The 9,997-nt window shown below is 36.2% G+C and overlaps 1 protein-coding gene across 3 annotated transcripts in view; it reads right to left on the minus strand.

Annotated features, from left to right (window-relative positions):
- Positions 1–9,997, minus strand: part of Ubr3 (ubiquitin protein ligase E3 component n-recognin 3) — a 227,269-nt gene that overhangs the window by 199,659 nt on the left and 17,613 nt on the right. The window lies entirely within an intron of this gene.

Here is a 9,997-nt window from a genome sequence, read left to right on the forward strand (position 1 = left end):
TCTTGTGGTATCTGCTGAAATAACTGACTCTTTTTTTATTATTTTTTAGTTGTAGATGGACACAATATTTTATTTATTTTTCTTATGTGGTGCTAAGGATGGAACCCAGTGCCCCATGCATGCAAGGCAAGCGCTCTACCACTGAGCTACTACCCCAGCCCGAAATAACTGACTCTTGATGGGATATTTTCCACTTAGAGATCAAATTATTATATCCTTATCAATCTTACTATCACCAAAAGTGAAAAATCAGACACTGTGATACACGTGAAGCACACAGCACCATTTATGACATAAATACTCTTCTCAAACAAGTTGAGTTTGAATAACACCCAGTCTCTAGAGCCAACTTCCACTTAAAAGACATATGGAAGATAAAGGAGAATATTAAATGACACCACAAAAAAAGAAAAAGAAAAAAAGAACAAATACAAATAGAGAATGTGAGACATTACACATAGGATAACTGACTCAGTTTCTGCAATCTGTCAATGGCAGAGGACTAGAGTAGAAAGGCTACTCCAGGTTAAAAAGAGTCTTGAGAGATCCAATAATGGCATGCAATGCATGAATCAATTCTAACAAATCAACTCTAAAAAGCATTTTTTTAGACAGTCAGGGACATCTGACTATGAACAGGGCACTAGTTCATTACACTTGGTTTTATTAGGTATTATGGTGGCACTGTGATTATATAAGAAAATGTTCATAGATATTTAATGACATTAAGGAATTATTTTGTGCAAGTGTGACAATAGGGTAGCACTGTGATTGTCACTGAAAGGGAAGTCCTTGTCTTTTAAATTATAGAAAAAGGGAGAGAAATGTTTACAAATGAAGTACTATAATATATTCAACTTGTTTCAAAATAATCTGGTGACATAAAGGGAAGTAGGTAAGAGTAAACCAACACCAGCTATGAATTACTAACTATTGAAATGTTTCATTGTCTCATGCTCCTTAAACAGAATGTGAGCCAATATTAAGATCAATAAAGTACTCCTTTCTGATTTTTAGGGGCATCATTTTAAAAGAGTGTATTTTAAAATTGGCTTTAAGTCTAAAATGATGAATATTATAAAGACCATACTAGATAGGCAGATTGTGTTTACTGCTTTTAAATATGTTTGAAATCATCTGAACTAAAAAACTAATTTTTTTTGAAATGATATAACATGAGTTGGGGGATTTGCTTTAAAACTCTCTATTGAACCAAGCATGGTGGCACACACCTGTAATCCCAGCTGCTCTGGAGGCTGAGGCCAGATGATCCCAAGTTCAAATCCAACCTTAGCAACTTAGGGAGACCCGAAGCAATTTAGTGAGACCATGTCTCTAAATACAATATAAAAAAGGCCTAAGGATGTGGCTCAGTGGTTAAGTGCTGCTGGGTTCAATTCCTGGTACCATAAATAAATTAATTATTGAAAGGGAAAAAGGACATGCCCACCTGTAATGACTTGGGAGGCTGAGGCAGGACAATATAAGTTTGAAGCCAGCCACAGCAATTTAGTGAGAACCTAAGCAACTTGGAAAAATTCTTGTCTCAAAAAAATGAAAGGTTTGAGGATGAAGCTCAGTGGTAAAGCACTGAGTTCAACTCTCAAGAACACCAAAAAAGAGGAGGAAGAGGAAGAGAACAAGGAGGAAGACAACGAGGAAAAGGAGGAAGGGAAGGAAGGAAGGAAAAGAGGGTAATTGAAGCAAATGAGGCAAAAATCTAGATAAATGTTGAGCCTGGATGATGAATATGTAAAGGTTCAATATCATGTCTGTTTAAAATCTTTCACAGCATAAGAATATCTTTCATCGTGCAGGTTAATAAAGAATTACCTAATTCTTGACTGGAAAACATCTTCAGAAATTTTTGTTATAATATACATGGGAATATAAACAGGTCCTTCTTTTAGTACTTAATAGACATTTGACAATGTCTATTTAAAAAATTTTTGATCATGTATAACTAGAAAAAATTAAAAAATGTTTTTAAAAAATTGGGAGGTACTGAGGATTGAACCCAGAGACACTTTACCAGTGAGCTACACTACCTATCCAGCCCTTTTTATCTTAATACAGGGTCTCACTAAATTGCTTGGGGCCTTGCTAAATTGCTGAAACTGACCTTGAACTTGGGATCCACCTATCTCAGCTCTCAAGTTGCTGGGATTATAGGTGTGCTCCACCATACCTGGTCAAATTTTTAAATATTTATAACATTAACTACCTATTTCTATGTATAGAAATTTATTTTAGTGAAATACTTCTAAATTTGCAAAAATATACTTACAAAAAATATGTTCATTATACTAGTCTACAATACACAAAAGTCAGAAACAACTCCTGAGCTCATTGATAAAAGAAAAATTAACCAAACTATGGTAGATCCATAAATACTTTGCACTTGTTAAAAATAATGAGGTAGATCAACAAGCACTGAAGTATCCAAAATAAAATGAGAAGAGTTATAAAGTAGTATATATATTATAATATCTTTTATAAAGAAACTTTTGAAGAAAGAAGGGCAAAGAAAAATGTTAGTGGATGTAAAATGAAAAATATTTTGAAAATGTGTGTGGGATTTGGCGGAAATTAACTGGGATATGGCTCACTTTTTACATTAATTCTACGAGTAATGTTTGAGTTTTATATAACAAAGCACATGTATAATTTTTAATCAAAAAGGAAAAATTTAAACCAAAACAAACAAGTTGTGCTATACATGTGGCTTTAGTTCCACAGTTCAAAGTATAAATTCTTAACACTTTTTTTTTTGTTCACAGACCACTTTAAGAATCTAATGAAGGGGCTGCGGCCAGGGCTGAGTGGTAGAGCACTTGCCCAGCAACTTCAAGGCCCTAGGTTCAATCCCCAGGACCACAAAAAAAAGGAGGGAAGAGGGAAGAAGAAGAGAATCAAAAGAAGATTATAATTCCTTCTCAAGGAAAAAGATATACATACATGGAAAATACAATATTCAAAGTATTCACATTCCACTGAAGTCTATCAACCCTTAAGGTGGAGCTTCAAATTGTTAGGTCAGTAGATACAGACTCCCACAGTCTTCAAGCCAGATAAAGGAGCAGGGCCTAAGCAGCCTCCACAGTTGTCCCAGGGTGATCCAAACATCATTTTCTACATCCACCATATTACAAAAAAGTTTAGAAAACATTCCACTTGAAGGTCCAAACGATGTAAAGGGAATTTAAGAATTTCTTCTACCTGGAAAACACAATATCTAAATAAAAGAAAGGGAACTTTTTAAATGCTACCATTTCTATAAAAGTCCTCAAAGATAAAGTAGAACTTGAACTGTAAGATAGATTAGTGAGCCAGTGGTGATCTAAGATAATTTTGACAATGGAAAGAGCCTTATAAGCATAAATGTGAAGGACAAAAAATGAAAGGAAGGAAAGTCAGAATAGAAGAATGGGGAAACATACTAGGCACAAAAAAACGAAAAAATACAATGAAAGATTTGACAGTTGAAAAACAGGAAAGTAAACAGAAAAGAGGAGAAGACACAGAATGCTCATTTGTACATTTTCTGCACAGGAAAGAAGTCAATTCAAGGGCTGGGGATATGGCTCAAGCGGTAGCACACTCGCCTGGCATGTGAGGGGCACTGGGTTCGATCCTCAACACCACATAAAAATAAAATAAAGATATTAAAAAAAAAAAAGAAGTCAATTCAAAAGAGCTACTGGGTAAAGAATAAGAAATAATTTGAGCAGTGTTAAGTAGCATTGAGGAATCAGTTTCAACCTTGAAAAAAGTTGAAGGAACAGCAAGTATAGTCTAAGTAATTTAGGAATGAGGTTTACAGCAGTGTATCAAAAGGCTGAAGACTGGGACTGGGGTTGTGGCTCAGTGGTAGAGCGCTCGACTAGCATGTGTGAGGCCCTGGGTTCGATCATCAGCACCACATAAAAATAAAATAAAGATATGTGTCCCACCTACAACTAAAAAATAAATATTTTTTAAAGGCTGCAGACTGAAAAAATCAATAGCCAAAAGAATAAAGACAAAGCTCTGAGTACTAGTTCAAGTTAAGTAGGTACTATGGTTTGAATAAATGTCCCCAAAGGCCCAAAGGCTTGGTCCTCAACCCATGGCATTATTGGGAGATGATAGAAGCTTTAAGGGTAAGAGCTTTAGTGGAAAGTATTCCAGTTATTGGGGTTGTGCCCTTGAAGAGATATCTGGATCCCAGCCCCTTCCTCTTCCTCTTTCATATCCCAACTATGAAGTGAACAGTTCTGCCATGTGCTACAGCCATGATATCCTGACTCACCACAGGCCCCAAAGCAACAGTCAACCAATCAAACACTGAAAGCTCCAAAATTGTGAGCCAAAAGTTAATCTTTTCTCTTTATAAGCTGATCATCTGAGGTATTTGTTACAATAAAGGAAAGCTGACACAGTAGGATTGTCCAACATGGATATAATATACCACAGGATTGTCAAACAAAACTGGGTTTTGTATTTCAAGCTGAGCACAATGTGGACACTTAAAGCATCCTATATGGCAGGTGCTTAATAAAGACTTGATGAAATAAAAAATTAATCTAATAGTAAAACATCAGAAATTATTTTAAGGGCATACAATTAAAGAATAACCTGGGACCATGTAATAATCCCAGCTGTTCATATGTTTTTGAAAAGCTACTCTATGTCTAGTACTTGGGCCCTAAGAATACAGGGGCCTTACTCTCATGGAGCCAGCATTCTACTACAAAAGGGGAATGAAAGATGGAGAAAGAAACAAGTAAATAAATATGAAAATACCTGATAGTAATAAATTCTATGAAAACAATTTGACAGCACAATGTACAGAAAATGTCCATGAGGCTCCTTTATAATCACTTTGTCACGGAAAGCCCTTCTGAAGAGGTGATAACTTCAGTTACAATTCAAATAACATGAAGGAAACCAGACACAGTGGTGCACACCTGTAATTCCAGCAGCTCTGGAGGCTGAGACAGGAGGATTGTGAGTTCAAAGCCCGCCTCAGCAAAAGCGAGGTGCTAAACAACTCAGTGAGACCCTGTCTCTAAATCAAATACAAAATAGGGCTGGGGATGTGGCCCCTGAGTTCAATGCTTGGTACCAAAAATAAAAAATAAAAATAAAAATAAATATGAAGGAATTATGATGCTAGGCATGCAAAGTTCTATAGGTAGACTATACAGAGGGAATTTACTTTGTGTATTCAAATTATAAATATTTAACTAAGAAAAAAATTTATTCAATTTATAGCACCTAAATTGATCCTGAAATTCATGTCACTATCATCACCCAATGATTAAAGCCAGCACCAACAAGCCAAATGAGCTAATCAAAAGACACTAGTAAAATCAGTTTAGAAACCTGACAAATGGGGCTGGGGATAGAGCTCAGTTGTTAGAGTGCTTGCCTTTCATGCACAAGGCCCTGAGTTTGATCCCCAGCACCAAAAAGAAAAAAAAAGAAACCTGACAAAAGCCATCATAGTAGTGCAAACCTGTAATCCCAGCAACTCAGGAGGGTGAGGCACTAGTTCAAAGCCAGCCTTGAAAATTTAGTGAGACCCTATCTCAAATCAAATAAAAAGGACTGGAGATGTAGCTCAGTGGTAGAGCACCCCTAGGTTCAATGATCCCCAATACAAAAAAAAAAAAGCCTGACAAAGGAAACCGTATATGAATAGGTATTGCAGACCTCTCCCAAAAAAACAAGAGGAGATCTTTCTACACAACCAATATGACTCCCAATTTAAAAAAAATGTGATAGGGGGCTGGGGTTGTGGCTCAGTGGTAGAGCACTCGCCTCACACGTGAGAGACCCTGGGTTTGATCCTCAGCACCACATAAAAATAAATAAACAAAATAAAGATATTGTGTCCATGTATAACTAAAAAAAAATGTGATAGGAAGAGGTGTGGTAACAGTAGTTCAGAGGTCACATATACTTTCTTCAAGGACACTTAACAGTTTTGCAAGATTAAGAAGGTTAAATATTGATTTTGTTGTGCTGGGCCTTGGAACCCAGGAGGAATACAACAGATGTCCCAAAGCAGATGTTCATAAATATTTCTTGAATAATTAAAATAAATCTGTGAATAACAAACCTACCTGAGAACTGACTTGGGTTTAAGTCCTGAATTGTCCATGTGACCGTGGACAGGTGAATCTGAGATCCACTCTTTTCCCTCCACATTTATAGAGTGCCTACTATGGGGAAGGCCCTAAGCAAGAGACACTTTTCTTAATTCTATGTGTGGAGCACCTAGTCCCGTAAGGATGATCCTAAATTTGAGTTGTAGTTGTGTCTGATACAAAAATCTATGTTGCTAATTTATATAATAACAATGTTTGTGGACTCAAGACACAAAAAGAAGAAATAAATTATTTTTTTAAAAAAGGTTAAATATTCCTTAATTGGGTTTGTTACAGATGATCAGATGAAGTGAAAGAAATAGTAGATAACATGATCTCTCCAAATTTTGTTTGAATTATCTTTTCAAAATTTTTCACTACAACATAATTGATGAAATCTTCAAAAGGTAAGTGTGTAACTCAATGAAGTATCAGAAAATGAACATACCCATGTAACCATTGATTCAAGATCAAGAAATAGAACATGACCAGCCCTCCAAAAACCCTCCTTCTGACTTCACTAGTATCAAATTTAAATGTCCTGGACTCTAAGAACAGCAGAGGTAAAATGAATCAGGGGAAGGGAGGTTCTGGGAGTCCACTGAAAATTACTGAGATGTTTGGAGATAGGAAGGCAAGGAGAGGACAACTAAAATAACCACATATTTCAAGAATCAGAAAAGCATCTAACACATACACAAATTATATAAATATTTACATAATTTGTATTATTACATATTTTAGGGGAGGGGCAGGGATTAAACTCAAAGGCACTCAATCACTGCGCCATATCCCCAGCCCTATTTTGTATTTATTTAGAGACAGGGTCACTGAGTTGTTTAGTGCCCCACTGTTACTAAGGCTGGTTTTGAACTCGTGATCCTCCTGCCTCAGCCTCCAGAGCCACTGGGATTACAGGCATGTGCTACCATGCTCAGCTAACATGAATATTTATATCATGTGTGTTTATATGTATTCTTTACAAATAAACTTTTTCCACTTTCTCAATAGAAAAGGGTCAAAATTATCAGTTTTAAAGTTCCAGTTTACAAAAATTTAACCCTCTTTTTTAAAGATATGTAATTATAGAATGGATAATTGAGGAAAAATATAATTATCAAAATTATGGCAACACATTAATAGTTTCAAAGACAAAGAAGAATGCGTACTTTATAGCTTTTCATTGCTAAAAAAAAAAATAAATAGGGCTGGGGATGTGGCTCAAGTGGTAGCGCGCTCGCCTGGCATGCGTGCGGCCTGGGTTCGATCCTCAGCACCACATACAAAACAAACATGTTGTATCCGCCGATAACTAAAAAATAAATATTAAAATTCTCTCTCTCTCTCTCTCTAAAAAAAATAAATAAATAAATAAATAAATAAATGGCCAATGTATGCTCAGGGCATCTTTTTGACTAGAATTCTGATACAGGTTTGTTTTTCTCTTTTCTTCATCATTCCTTTCCTTGTACACATACACAAAAATGTAGATTTCAAAAAAACTAAGTTGCTTTTAGGGGAAAAAAACACACACACATACTAACATGTATACACATGTACTAACATCTTCTAACTCCCTGACAAAAATACCCTGATAGATAATAAACAAGTCAATGCTAAACAAAATGGAAAGTTCTCAAAAATTGTCTGCCTCTTGCCCAGCTCTTCTCCATGAACCTTGTTTACCTGTTCCCAGTCTGGGTATTTTGTTAGAGCTAATGAATGAGAGTACCCTTCTCTCAAGCATTTGTACATAATTCCTTCCTCTCACCTTTCAAATGAATTTAAATGGCTACATGATTGCTAGTTCTGTTTACACTAACATAATAAGAGAAAAGATGGCAGTAAAGCCAAAAATATATCTATTAAAAATTTTACATTTTTGAGTGGGAATCCACATCTCTGGGGTGATGAAGGGTAGTGGCTGGTGGCTAATGCTGTGGTGGTGTCCCAGTGCTCAGCAAGTGGCAGTGACACAAGGTATGGCAGGGCCTTCCTGAGCTCCTGAGGACTGCTAAGAAAACTGAAAATCCATATGCAGCAGAATGAAATTGAACCTCTATCCCTCATTCTGCACAAAAATCAACTTAAAGTGGGTCAAAGACTTAGACACTAGAACATAGACCCTGCGACCAATAGAAAAAAGAGTATGCCCAAATCTTCATCATGTAGTAATAAGACTCCTAAAGCGCAAAAAGTAAAATCAAGAATCAATAAATGAGATGGATGCAAACAAAAAGCTTCTTCTCAGCAAAGGAAACAATTAATAACATGATGAGAAAGCCTACAGAATGGGAAAAAATCTTTACCACGCACACTTCAGTCAGAGCTCTAATCTCCAGGATACATAAAGAACTCAAAAAACTTTTAACACCATAGGCTGGGATTGTGGCTCACACCTAGCAGGTGTGAGGCCCTGGGTTCAATCCTCAGCACCACATTTGCTGATGGCATGATTCTATATTTAGAAGATCCAAAAAAACTCCACCAGAAAACTTCTAGAACTTATAAATGAATCCAGCAAAGTAGCAGGATATAAAATTAACACCCATAAGTCAATTGCATTCTTAAATATCAGTGATGAATCAACTAAAAGAGAAATTAGGAAAACTACCCAATTCATAATAGCCTCAAAGAAAAAAATAAAATACTTGGGAGTCAATCAAATAAAAGAGGTGAAAGATGTCTACACTGAAGACTACAGAACACTAAACAAAAATATTAAAGAAGACCTTAGGAGATGGAAAGATCTCCCATGTTCTTGGATAGGCAGAATTAATATTGTCAAAATGGTCATACTGGACTGGGGTTGTAGCTCAGTGGTAGAGCACTTGACTAGCATGTGTAAGGAACTGGGTTCGATCCTCAGCACCATATATAAATAAAATAAAGATATCATGCCCATCTGCAACTAAAAATAATTTTTTTTAGGGCTGGGGATGTGGCTCAAGCAGTAGCACGCTTGCCTGGCATGCGTGCGGCCCAGGTTCAATCCTCAGCACCATATACAAACAAAGATGTTGTGTCCGCCAAGAACTAAAAAAAATAAATAAATATTAAAATTCTCTCTCTCTCTCTCTTTAAAAAAAAATAAAATAAAAATAATTTTTTTTAAATGGCCATACTGGGGCTGGATTTGTGGCTCAGTGGCAGAATGCTTTCCTAGAATATGTGAGGCACTGGGTTCGAGTCTCATTACCGCATATAAATAAATAAAATAAAGATCCATCAACAACTAATAAAAATATTTTTTTTAAATGGCCATACTACCAAAAGCATTATACAGATTCAATGCAATTCCTATTAAGGTTCTGATGACATTCTTTGTAGAAATACAAAAAAGCAGTCATGAAATTCATTTGGAAAAACAAGAGGCCCAGGATAGCCAAAGCAATCCTTAGCAAGAAAAGTGAAGCAGGAGGCTTCACAATATCAGATCTTAAATTATACTACAGAGCTATAGTAACAAAAACAGCATGGTATTGGCACCAAAACAGACATGAAAACCAATGGGACAGAATAGAAGACAGAGACAAATCTATAAAAATACAGTTATTTCATACTAGACAAAGGCACCAAAAACATACATTGGAGAAGACAGCCTCTTCAACAAATGATGCTGGGAAAACTGGAAATCCATATGTAATAAAATGGTTTTAATGAAATTAAATTAAACCACTATCTCTCACTCTGCACAAAACTCAACTCTAAGTGGATCAGTGATCTAGGCATTAGACCAGAGACCCTGCACCTACTAAAAGAAAAGTAGGCCCAAGTCTCCATCATCAAAACACGGGATGGGGGAGGGGCTGGGGTCGTGGCTTAGCAGTAAAGCATTTGCCTAGCATGTGCGAGGCCCTGTG

Source organism: Marmota flaviventris, chromosome 11, assembly GCF_047511675.1.
Source record: "Marmota flaviventris isolate mMarFla1 chromosome 11, mMarFla1.hap1, whole genome shotgun sequence".
In the NCBI taxonomy this organism is placed as follows: domain Eukaryota; kingdom Metazoa; phylum Chordata; class Mammalia; order Rodentia; family Sciuridae; genus Marmota; species Marmota flaviventris.